Source organism: Terrapene carolina, unplaced genomic scaffold (assembly GCF_002925995.2).
Source record: "Terrapene carolina triunguis isolate 2854851 unplaced genomic scaffold, T_m_triunguis-2.0 Scaffold137, whole genome shotgun sequence".
Lineage (NCBI taxonomy): Eukaryota > Metazoa > Chordata > Testudines > Emydidae > Terrapene > Terrapene triunguis.
This window is the reverse complement of record NW_020664488.1, coordinates 516,393-529,108: the sequence shown is the minus strand read 5'-3', so window position 1 is coordinate 529,108 and position 12,716 is coordinate 516,393. Positions and strand designations below refer to the sequence as shown.

The following is a 12,716-nucleotide window of genomic DNA, read 5'->3' as shown; positions in this document are numbered from 1 at the left end:
TTATCTCTGAAGCAGACGACTTCTCAAAAATTGTAGACCAGTGTAATAAGTCCCAAATTCTAATGGAGGTTAGGAAGAAATTTCCCCTGCAAGCAGATTATTTCATCAATGGCCTTCTGCAAGACTTCTTGCACTTTCCTCTGAAGCAACTCGTGATTAGGGGCATGGAACAGCTTCCATATGAGGAGAGTTTAATAAGACTGGGACTTTTCAGCTTGGAAAAGAGATGACTAAGGGGAGATATGATTGAGGTCTATAAAATCATGACTGGTGTGGAGAAAGTAAATAAGTAAGTGTTATTTACTCCTTCTCATAACACAAGTAGGGATCACCAAATGAAATTAATAGGCAGCAGGTTTAAAACAAACAAAAGGAAATATTTCTTCACACAACACACAGTCAACCTGTGGAACTCTTTGCGAGAGGATGTTGTGAAGGCCAAGACTGTAACCGGGTTAAAAAAAGAACTAGATAAATTCATGGAGGATAGGTCCATCAATGGCTATTAGCCAGGATGGGCAGGGATGGTGTCCCTAGCCTCTGTTTGCCAGAAGCTGGGAATGGGTGACAGGAGATGGATCACTTGATGATTACCTGTTCTGTTCATTCCCTCTGGGGCACCTGGCATTGGCCACTGTCGGAAGACAGGATATTGGGCTAGATGGACCTTGGTCTGACCCAGTATGGCCGTTCTTATGTTCTTCTGATATTTTTCACCAGATGTAAAACTAATCAATGTTTTATGGGCTACTTTTTAGTAGATCATCCAGTGACTACATGGCAGAATGTTGGGTAAAATATCTTAGGCAGAGCTTGCACACTCTGATCCATGCATATATCTGAGTCAAGCAAGGATTTGTGTATTGCGTTGTGTCTTTTTCTTTTGCCTTGATTACCACTAAGGATGTGATGCTAGGAATATTCTGTTTTGAACAAGTGACAAAACTCTCTTACTTGAACAGACAGAGACTCTGGAGACGTAACTGAAGAGGCTGTGTGTATCCATGCAGATGACTGTACTTAGGGTGTGCATATTCCAACGGGCCTTGTGACCCAAGAACACTTTAATGCCAGCTGGCAAGGGAGTTCACCAAAGAATGTCAAGTGAGGTCCTAAATGAAAGCTAGGGTCATACTGGTCATTGATAGTCTTGTGAAATGTACGGTTTAGCCTATAGAAGGAATTCGGCTTTTGCCTAAGTCTAGGGGAGTATGGGAAATTGAGTTTGTTCATGTGAGCAAAAGTTAAGAGATAAGTTGGACACAGTATGACAGGAGAACTGCAGTTAGCAAGGATATGACCTAAGGTTATGTTGCGGATATGTTTTGGTTATAGCTGGTTTTAGCATGGTTTTTTAATGAGTGTTTTAAAGAAGTTTGAATGTTTTTATTAAAATGCTGTCCATATTGGTAATATGGGAAGGATGTTGATGTAGATGTTTGTTTAATCAATATGTGATTTAAAAAGCCTATAGAGAGGTGGCAGAAATGTAACTATGGTAATTAATTAGTATGATAATGGATTATAAAAGGAGTAGCCATGCTAAATTGCAGGAGCACTCCATTTAGCATCAAAAAGGGTACCACTAGGTTACAGGATCATAGGGCTATACTTTGTGTCAGCGGACTGATTGCCTGTCGATACACCATTACATCTCTAAATGTGACTATAATTGTAGTACCTGTGTGAATGGTAATTGTATGCCTGTTTGCTTAACTAATCAGCTTTGTTTTAAATAAAGTTTGGTTCGATCATTTGAAGGGTCATCTGCTAAACTAAATTGTCTGTAACCTACATAGAGGCTTGACCCTGAGAACTAAGTTTGGTTTATTGCACTCTTAGTTTTAACTATTTAATACTGATTGGGAACATTTAAAAGTCCAGGTTAAAGTGTACAGATATTAGGAGTTATGTATACTGAAAATATGTTAACTTTTGTATCACAATTGAGGTGGAGAAACGGGTTTCCTGTCAGACAAGATATTTATTCATCTGTCTCTGTTGAGGTGTTAATTAAGCATTGTAAGCTAACGAAATGGACGGCCATTTACATATTAAGTCAATGGGGGATCTGAAATCAACAAGGAATAGCTCACAGGAGAAGAAGCCGGGGGAGTTGTATTGTTTCTAAATACAGATGCACAAAGTGACTTTGGGGATATAAGGAGAAGACACCCCCTATTCCTGCATCTAGGAAATAAACAGGCAGTATGTTTACATTCATGAAAACAGGCTCTTCTTCGAGTTATTGCTCTTGTTTATTCCACAATAGGTGTGCATGCTCGCCACGTGCACCGGTGCCGGAAGTTTTTCCCCTAGCAGTACCCGTAGGGGAGCGCACCTAACGACACCTAGAGTGGCGCCTCTATGGTGTGGTATAAGGGACACTGCGCACTCCCCCATCCTCAGTTCCTTCTTGCTGCCAGTGAAGGTGCATCGGAACTGCTCTGCTCCAGCTTGTCTGTAGCTTTCCTCTAGAACTCTTGTTCGTTCGTAGTAGTACCTGTAGTTGAAGTAGTTTAGATTAGTGTTAGTTTAGTTTAGTGCGCCCGGGTCGGGGCATGCTCCGTGCCCCGGGCTTTAAGTCGTGCGACATTTGCAGGTGGCCGATGCCAGTGAGTGACCCGCACGCGGACTGTTTACGCTGTCTGGGGGAAACCCATCTCAGTGATCGCTGCAAGATTTGCAGATCTTTCAAGCCTCGGACCAAGAAGGAAAGGGACATTCAGCTCCAAGCCATTCTGATGGAGTCGACGTTGACCCCGACTCTGGTGCACCGCTCTGAGTCAGCACCAGGTACCGCAGGGTTGGTACGCGGCGACGCCTCGGTGCCTTCCACCAGTCGGCACTGCTCCCCATCCACCGGGCACACCAAGAAGGCTAAGAAGAGGTCTTCTCCGTGGAGGCACTGGAGCAAGACCGGGGGAGAGACTAGACCCACGTTGGGCAGTTCTCGGTCCCCGTCGGCCTCCAGGCCTCTGACTCAGGTTGAGCGGAGTAGCCCGGCCCATTCGGCGCAGTCTTCCCCGGATGTCCGGGTGCCCTTTATGCCAAAGGCCCTGCAAGCGGCCCAGGACGTTATGTCCCTGCTTGTACCAGGGGCACCGCCACCGTTGGCTCCCTGGTCCAGAGGCAAGCCACCGCTTGGATCTCTGCAGTTGCCTCCTGATTGGTACCGTTCGCAATCAAGGGAATGTTCCTGACGCCGTTGGCCACTCAGCGACCGTCCCATGCGTAGTCCACGCCGGTCACCGTCGACCCCTACAAGGTTGTCTGGCTGGATTTCGACTGATGGGTTCCAGGCACTGCTCTGCCTCGAGGGACCGTAGACCTCGCGAAGGGAGCAGGCCCCGTCGACACTGAGACAAATAGCACTGGAGGTCCTCGTCTCCGAGAGGCTACCGTAGCCCATCGCGATACGGGCGTTGATGCCGTTCCTGTTCTTTGTCTCGCTCCAGGACCCCGCTGCAGCACCGCTCCTGCAGTCCTGGGCGTCGATCGCCAGTGCCTCGCTGTTGTGGATCCGCCCGCAGGAGCTGATCGCGGAGCAGCTGCTACCGGCGGTACCGTTCCTCCATGTCAGGATCATGGTCTCATGGTCGGCACCATTTCCGACGCCACCGCTCCTCCCGGTCCAGGATAGCGGCAGGTTGTACGCCAGCCCGGCTGCCCTTCGTAGTTGTGAGTCGATGGGACAGGCTAGTCAGGCTGAACAGCCTGCTCTGCTGGTGCCACAGCAGGTGCAGTAGCACCGTGCTGCTTGGCTGGCACCGTGGTACCAATGGGCCCCGTGGCCCCCGACGCAGCCCCCAGTGAGAGTTCACTGGGTTGCCGGAGCCACAGAATGACAGTCGGCCTCCTTTTCCCAGCCTCCCAGAAAGGAGTCGGTGGGACGTGCGTCTTCGGTTCCATGCCCGGAGGGCGACCAATTGGTGGGACTTCCGGTACCGGTGGGTACACAGAGTACCTCGCCCGCATCCTCACCCTCCCCTGATGAGGCGATTATGGCCCGTCCTCCCTCTGTTCCGCAGGAAGACTCTAAAGCCCACCAGGAACTATTAAAAAGGGTGGCATCGAGCCTCAACCTTCAGGACGAGCAGGTGGAGGCACCCTCAGACTCCCTCTTCAACGTCCTATCAGCCTCGGTACCGGCCCTCCCACTCCATGAAGGGGTGGAAAAATTTCAAATGCCTTGTGGCAAACCCCGGCTTCCTTGCCCCCCATCTCTAAGAGGGCAGAACGGAAGTACTTTGTGCCTGCTAAGGGGCATGAATACCTGTACACCCACCCTGCCCCCAATTCCCTACTCCAAAAAATAAAGACTCAAGGAGGCTGGACTTATTTGGGGGAGAGGTTTATTTGTCCTCAAGTTTCTAGTTAAGGGTGGCGAACCATCAGGCTCTCCTGGGTCGGTATGAGTTCAATTTGTGGGGCTCTTTTCCCAAATTCGAGGACTCCCTCCAAGAGCGTGACAAGAAGGAGATCAAAGCTCTGGTGGAGGAGGATACAGCGGCTGCCAGGGCAACCCTGCAGGCAGCGTCGGATGCTGCGGATACAGCCGCAAGGTCCATGGCCTCCGCAGTGTCCATGAGAACGGAGTCGTGGCTCCTGCTGTCTGGGTTGTCCAGTGAGGTGCAGAACTCCTTGCAGGACCTCCCATTCGATGGCAAGGCCCTGTTTGCGGAACAGACGGATGTGAAGCTGTATGGCCTAAAAGATTCCCGCACTACGCTTAAGGCACTTGACCTCTATGTCCCGGCTCTGGCTAGACCCAAGTTTAAGCCTCAGCAGGCTCCCACCCAGGCCATCCACTCTAAATACGAGCCCCCTTATAAAAAGTCACAGGACTATAAGAAACGCCCGCAGAGGCAGTCCCGGTCTGCCCCCCAGCCTTGGTCCTCCAAGAGTAAACAGGCGGGGAAACGTCATTTTTGACGGAACACCCGGGGGCGACCTACCAGTTCACACCAGGGATCCACCTGTAATAAAGCTTCCCTTCTCCAACTGGTTGTGCGCTTTTCTCCCTGAGTGGTCGCGGCTGACTTCGTACCATTGGGTCTTCAACACTATTTCCCAGGGCTACACCCTCCAGTTTACCTCTACCCTGTCCAATCACCCTCCGTCCCTCCTGGGGGATCCCTCTCACGAGGTCCTGCTAGAGCAGGAGGTGGGGCAGCTCCTTGGCTTGGGAGTGGTGCCAGCGGAGTTCAAACGCAAGGGGTACTACTCCCGCTATTTCCTTATCCCGATGGCCAAAGAGGGGTTCAGGCCAATCCTAGACCTGCGAGGCCTGAACCAGTACATGGTGAAGTTCAAGTTTTGCATGATCTCTCTGCCCTCTATCATCCCCTCCCTGGATCCTGGGGACTGGTACGCCGCCCTCGACCTGCAGGACGCGTACTTCCACATTCATATATTCAAGGGGCACAGGCGCTTCCTCTGTTGGGCAGGAGCACTACCAATTTACGGTCCTTCCGTTTGGCCTGTCCACTGCTTCCAGGGTATTCACAAAGTGCATGTCTGTGGTGGCAGCCTACCTCGGACATCGTGGGGTCCAGATCTTCCCCTATCTGGATGACTGGCTGGTTGCAGGTGCGGGATCACGTGGCGCTCCTCCTGTCCATGGACCTGTTGGTGAACGACACCAAGTCCACGTTAGTTCTGATACAGCACATAGAGTTTATCGGGGCAGTCCTGGACACGACGTCGGCCAGGGCCTCCCTCTCATCGGAGAGATTCGAGACCCTGAAAGGGCTCATCGACACAGTCACAAGGTTTCCTATGACGACAGCGAGAGCGTGTCTCCAGCTCCTGGGTCACATGTCAATGTGCACATATGTGGTTCGCCACACCAGGCTCAGGATGAGGCCCCTCCAGCTCTGGTTGGCCTCGGTGTTCTCCCAGGCCAGAGACAGGATGGACAAGGTCCTCACTGTGCCTGAGCCAGTGATTGCCTCCCTACAATGGTGGTCCTCCCCAGGGAACATGCTCCACGGGGTCCCGTTCAGGGGCAGTACCCCGTCAGTGGTGTCCGATGCATCGGACCTGGGGTGGGGAGCCCATGTGGGGGACGTTCAGACCCAAGTTCTGTGGTCTGCGCAGGACTTTGCACTGCGTATAAATGTCGAGGAACTCGGGGCGGTCCGGCTGGTGTGCGTAGCCTTCCGCTCGCATCTGGAGGGCAGAGTGGTCAGAGTTCTCACGGACAACACTGCCTCGGTGTTTTACATCAACAGGCAAGACGGGGCCTGCTCCTCTGCCAGGAAGCCTTCAGGCTGTGGGACTTCTGTATAGCCCACGATATTTGCCTACAGGCCTACTACCTACCGGGTGCCCGGAACTCGCGGGCGAATCGCCTTAGCTGAGACTTCTCCTCTCAGCACGAGTGGTCTCTATACCCAAAGGTGGTGCATAGACTTTTCCAAGAGTGGGGAACTCCCCAGGTGGACCTGTTCACGACTCAGCAGAACCGCTGGTGTCCCCGGTTCTGCTCCGGGGGGGGCTGGGAGTGGGTGCGATCCCTTATGCCTTCCTCATGTCCTGGTCAGGCCAGCTTCTCTATGCCTTCCCCCGATCCCCGCTGATCGGCAAGGTCCTGGAAAAAATAAAGATGGACAGGGCCCAGGTCCTCCTGATTGCCCTGGTGTGGCCCAGGCAACATTGGTACGGGACCCTCACGAGCCTGGCGATTGCCCCACTGTGGCAGTTGCCATCACAGAACTGCTTTCCCAGGATCAAGGCCGCCTCCTCCACCCCACCCTAGCATCACTCCACCTCACGGCATGGCTGCTCAATGGTTAGGCCGGGAGGAAAGGACGTGCTCGGAAGGGGTTCAGCGCGTCCTCCTGGAAAGCAGGCGGCCCTCCACACGTCGAGCGTACTTGGCAAAGTGATCTCTGTTTTCCCAGTGGGCGGCTGAGCGGGGCATTTCCCCCGTGGCTGCCCAGATCCAGGTCATTTTAGACTACCTCCTTCACCTTAGAGCCCAAGGCCTGGCGCCCTCGTCCGTCAAGATGCACTTGGCGGCCACATCAGCCTTCCACCCGCCGGCACAGGGGCACACGGTATTCTCCCATGCTATGACTGGCTGATTCCTTAAAGGATTGGATTGTCTCTTCCCGTACGTTAGGCCCCCAGTCCCACGGTGGGACCTGAACTTGGTGCTGTCCCGGTTGACGGGTCCCCCCCTTTGAGCCAATAGCTACATGCTCCTGGTTGCACCTCTCGTGGAAAGTAGCCTTCCTGGTGACGATGACGTCTGCTAGATGGGTCTCGGAACTCAGGGCCCTGACCTTCAAGCCCCCGTACACGGTGTTCCATAAGGATAAGGTCCAGCTCCGCCCACAACCTTTGTTCCTCCTGAAGGTGGTCTCCGCCTACCACATGGGTCAGGACATTTTCCTGCCGGTCCTCTGCCCCAAGCCCCATACGTCCAGTGAGGAGCGACGCCTCCACACGCTTGATGTGATACAGGCTCTGGCCTTTTACCTGGAGCGGACTAAGCCGTTCAGGAAGTCTTCGCAGCTGTTCATCGCCTTGGCCAAACGCATGAAGGGTTGGCCGATCTCCACTCAGCGGCTGTCCAACTGGATCACCTCATGCATCCGTACCTGTTATGACCTGGTGGGAATTCCTCCACCATGAATTGTGAGGGCACACTTGAGTAGGGCGCAAGTCTCGTCGACAGCCTTTTTAGCCCATGTCCTCATTCAGGACATTTGCAGGGCTGCCACATGGTCTGCAGTTCACACGTTCACCTCACATTATGCGATCGTCTCCCAGACCAGGGAAGACGCCGGGTTCGGCAGGGCTGTGCTCCATCCCGAGAGTTTGTGAACTCCTACCCACCTCCAACAGATATAGCTTGGAATCACCTATTGTGGAATACACATGAGCAATCACTTGAAGAAGAAAAGACAGTTACCTTTTCCATAACTGGGTGTTCTTCGAGATGTGTTGCTCATGTCTATTCCACATCCCGCCCTCCTTCCCCTCTGTCAGAGTTGTCTGGCAAGAAGGATCTGAGGATGTGGGGAGCGTGCAGCGCCTCTTATACCGTGCCATGGAGGTGCCACTTCAGGGGTCACTAGGGGTGCTCCCCTATGGGTACTGCTAGGGGAAAAACTTCCGGCACTGGTGCACATGGTGAGCACACACACCTATTGTGGAATAGACATGAGCAACACATCTCGAAGAACACCAGTTACGGAAAGGGTAACTGTCTTATCCCAGCCATCATTGGTTGAAGATGCTGCAGAAAAGGTTTTGTATGAAAGAAACTTCGTTAGACAAGAGAGTAATTTGTTACTTAAGTTTAGTCTCTAGAAAGCATGTTATGATTTTGTTTTATATGTAACCTTTTGTTTCCAATGTCCTTACTCACTATCACTTAAATCTTGAATCTTTCATAGAATCATAGAATATCAGGGTTGGAAGGGACCTCAGGAGGTCATCTAGTCCAACCCCCTGCTCAAAGCAGGGCCAATCCCCAACTAAATCATCCCAGCCAGGGCTTTGTCAAGCCTGACCTTAAAAACCTCTAAGGAAGGAGATTCCACCACCTCCCTAGGTAACCCATTCCAGTGCTTCTCCACCCTCCTAGTGAAAAAGTTTTTCCTAATATCCAACCTAAACCTCCCCCACCACAACTTGAGATCATTACTCCTTGTTCTGTCATCTGCAACCACTGAGAACAGTCTAGATCCATCCTCTTTGGAATCCCCTTTCAGGTAGTTGAAAGCGCCTATCAAATCCCCCCTCATTCTTCTCTTCTGCAGACTAAATAATCCTAGTTCCCTCAGCCTCTCCTCATAAGTCATGTGCTCCAGCCCCCTAATCATTTTTGTTGCCCTCCGCTGGACTCTTTCCAATTTTTCCACATCCTTCTTGTAGTGTGGGGCCCAAAACTGGACACAGTGCTCCAGATGAGGCCTCACCAATGTCGAATAAAGGGGAATGATCACGTCCCTCGATCTGCTGGCAATGCTCCTACTTATACAGCCCAAAATGGATTCCCATTCGCTAAGCCAGTGGTTCTCAAACTTTTTTTTTTTCCGCGGACCACTTGAAAATTGCTGAAGGTCTCGGCAGACCACTTAATGATCTTTCCAAATGTTGTTTGTACCATTAGCTAACTATGGTAAAGTGCTTTGGATAAAAGCGCTATATAAAAAAAACTTTTTTGTTCTACAAATAAAAGCACACAACTCATATTTTCATATCAGTAGTTTTTACCTTTCTAATGCGATAGATGTGCCCTCTCTCCCCCTCTGCGGCAGTCCACAAGCTGTGGCTGGGAAGGAGAGGGGTCTCTCCCCCCCATCACAGCAGCCCCCAAGCTGTGGAAAGTCGCCTCTTTCTCTGGCCGCCGCAGCCCTGCATATCCCAAATTCCCCCCACCCCCTCTTCTCACCCCACTGCCCCCTCCCACCTACCCTCTATTCCCCACAAGGCCACCACCTCACCACCACCATGTACGTCTTCTCCAGGGTCCAGGCACCTAATTAGTGGAGCCATGCAGGGCTGCCCAGAGGATTCAGGGGGGCTGGGGCAAAGCAATTTTGGGGGCCCCTTCCATTAAAAAAAAGTTGCATTACTATAGAATACTATATTCTCTTGGGGGCCCCTGTGGGGCCCGGGTCCTGGGGCAAATTGCCCCACTTGCCTCCCCCCCCCCCAGGCGGCCCTGGAGCCACGCCTGCGCAGCTCCACTAATTAGGTGGGTCGCCCTTCATTCTGTTGTGTGTGGTCACTCAGGCGCGCACCTTAGCGGGGACTATCCGCGGACCACCTGAATGGAGCTCACAGACCACAGTTTGAGAACTTCTGTGCTAAGCCAAAGTTAGCCATGGCATAGAAAGCTTAAAAGCAAGGTATGTTGGTCAAGAAGTGGATAATTTGTAAGCCAGCATAGCGGGAATGAGATGCTACTACCCTGCTCTGTCCAACATGTGGAAAGGCCTGTAAATCGGATAATGGACTCCTTAGCAGTCAGTACTTCAGTATAAGCTTTTGTTAAAATGGCCATCTCTGACTCAAAGGATAATGGATGATGACATTAATTGGAAGAGGCGTGTGGATTCCTAGGACTGGAATAGCAGGGATGTTGGGAATTGGAATGAAAGGGCACAGAAGTGTAGGAAGTTTGTCCTAAGTATTCAGCATGTACTTGGCACTAGCTGCCACAACTAATCACTCACTTTCATAAGCACTAGCTTGCTCTCAGTTTAAAACCAATGAGCAGTCTCTTCAGCTGTTTACGAGATGGGGTTGACAGTGAAATGTGCAGGCAGTCTTTTTAGTAATAGAGGATCTAATGTCTATAGGAAAGGAATGAAACCATTCATTCATTCATTCATTCAAACCTCTTCTGTGCCCCTGTTCCTCTCCCCCAAAACAAAGTTTTGTGTCTACTGTAGCTTTAGTTGCAGCTTCCTTCTGGAGGCTGTTTCCAATGACTGGAAGTTAAATTCTCTAGATGCCAGCTTCCTTTTGTCATTCCTAGCTTGCCCGCTGTGAAGGAAGGCAAGGGATACTGCATCTTTAACCTTCCTCTGTTCAGCTAAAATCCTCCCTCTTTCAAAGGAGGTCCAAGAGTCCGCTCATGTGACTGTCAGCTGGTGACGACATGCTCAGTGCAGAGAACCCGGCAGTGCTGGAAAGGGAGGAGAATGCAGCAAGTGCCACTGTAAAGGAAGTTACCCTACAGTCCCTTTCACCAATCTTCTGGAGCCAAATGGCCATGAGACAGGCTTCAAACGGTGCTTCTGTGGAGAGGAAAAAATCCAAGTGAGGGTAAGGAGGCTGCTAAAGGGAGCGTATGGCTTGGCTAATCGTATCAACACACTGCAGCAGCTGTTAGGGAGCAATGGGTAAACTGCTGGTCATCGTGCTAAAGCTGCGAGTCTGATTTCTCCGCTCCTAAGAAAGGAGGGTGGTTGCAAAGGGCTAAGAGTGAATATTGGATTTCTGTTCTCTAATAGTGTCATGCAAATTGCTGTTAACAAGTGATTCCTTTCCTTTATGCAAAGCAGTTCTGTTACCAGATTCCCTCTAACAGAGGAAGGATGGGGCATCCTGGAGAGAACTGTCCCTCCCAAGTGCTGTAACCTTTTTATTGCCTCATTAGTTGTGCAATGGACACTGAATGATGCACTGTGTAGGTGCATATGCTGCTTTATTTTAAATTAGATTTGTCAGTATTGTTCACAGATTGAAAGATTTTAAATCAAAGAAAATCTAAAAATGGAGCATTGACCTTTTTTTGGCAGGTGGGGGGAGAGGGTAAACATGCTAAAATGTCTGTGTTAAAATGCCTAACTTCTGTCTACAAGGAGTTTTCCTGTTCTCATGTCAGCTGGTGTATTTGGCTGCAGTCTCGAGTACTAATTGATGATCTAATTGTGCAAATTAGAGAAGGGGAAAGCCTGTTTGGTCATCTTGTCCATGCAATGACAGGGCAGGACTGTGCTCCTCCAGTCTTATGGCCCCTCCTTTCTATTTTGGATCTGTCTGTAATTAGCGTAGTGTTTTGATCTGTGACGAACAGGGACAGGAAATGCAGCCCTGGTAAATATTAATTACTACCAGCCATCTTCTAGTTCAATATTGCTCTTGGAAATGTAAGGATGTTTCTTTTTATATTGTGTTTAAAGATGAACATGTCCATTTTCATGTTCTTGCTATGCTTTGTCAGGACTCTTGGATCCCATTTTCCAATGCAAAAATGAATAATTCTCTTCAAGATGTTTGAGTGATGCTCTGATGAATGAAATTTTCTATCCGTGAAACAGGAGCTGCCTAGAGAGCAGTACTATGCGCACACATCCCTGACCCGGACAAGCTAGTTCTAGGGGTCCAAATGGAATGAACTATGAAGAGTGAATTTCCTACTTGGCCTTTTAACTGAGACTTCCAACACCCATTGTGGTGATGGTGATAGTGCCTGTGATATGGGCAGGTATCTGCTTGTCTACACAGCAAGTTACTGTGTTGCAAGCTGAGGTTGTGACTCTCCAGCACACCAGCTTGCTGCATAATAACATCCTGTGTGCACGTTGCTACAGCGCATGTGGCTTAGTACACTAGGCTGTGCTTCGGGACTTTCACTGCAGCGTAGCAGCATCCACGTGGAATGTTCCTGTGCAGTGAGCTGGTGAGCTGTAGGTTCCCACCCTGGCTTGCTGCACAGTAACTTGCCCTGTAGGCGAGACCTTTATAACTTACCCGTGGTGCATAGGTATCACAGGAGTCTCCAAAGAGCGGATGACTTAATCATAACTGAAGTTTATTACCTAAGGTCTCCTGCAATGCGTTCAGGCTGCATAGCATGCTTTGCTGTGCATATTCTTTGTGCTATTGTACTTTGGCTGCTTTGCGGTGATCCTCAGCTGGGAGAAGGTTCCGTGGCAGTTAGAAGTTGGGGGATATCCCAGGAGAGCGAATCTGATTGTGTCTTGGAGGGATGTAGGCTGAACAATAATAGCATTTTATTGATCCTTTCCAGTCACCCTTCGGCACTGGGAAGGGCTTTATGTTAAGTCAAAATACTGTGGTTTGATAGACGAGCTTTCCCAAGGACCATTGCACTGCTTTTGAAACTGGGGGTCACTTTTATTGAGCAAGAATTAATCCTTTACTTCCAATCTTAAGTTTTAATCAGCAGAGTTTCCATGAGATTTTAATTTATCTGCCTCTCTGGTATTCACCAAGGATAG

General features: G+C 50.3%; 1 protein-coding gene across 3 annotated transcripts in view; it reads left to right on the top strand.

Annotated features, from left to right (window-relative positions):
* LOC112120748 (H(+)/Cl(-) exchange transporter 5) overlaps window positions 1-12,716 on the top strand; it is a 121,140-nt gene that overhangs the window by 77,867 nt on the left and 30,557 nt on the right. The window contains exon 1 of one of the 3 annotated variants that reach the window (XM_026653364.1): window positions 10,651-10,794. The exons of the other annotated variants lie outside the window; for them this stretch is intronic. The gene's annotated coding sequence lies outside the window, so the exon portion shown is untranslated. Of the gene's footprint in view, window positions 1-10,650; window positions 10,795-12,716 lie in introns of those variants that run through there. 3 annotated transcript variants of the gene reach the window in all.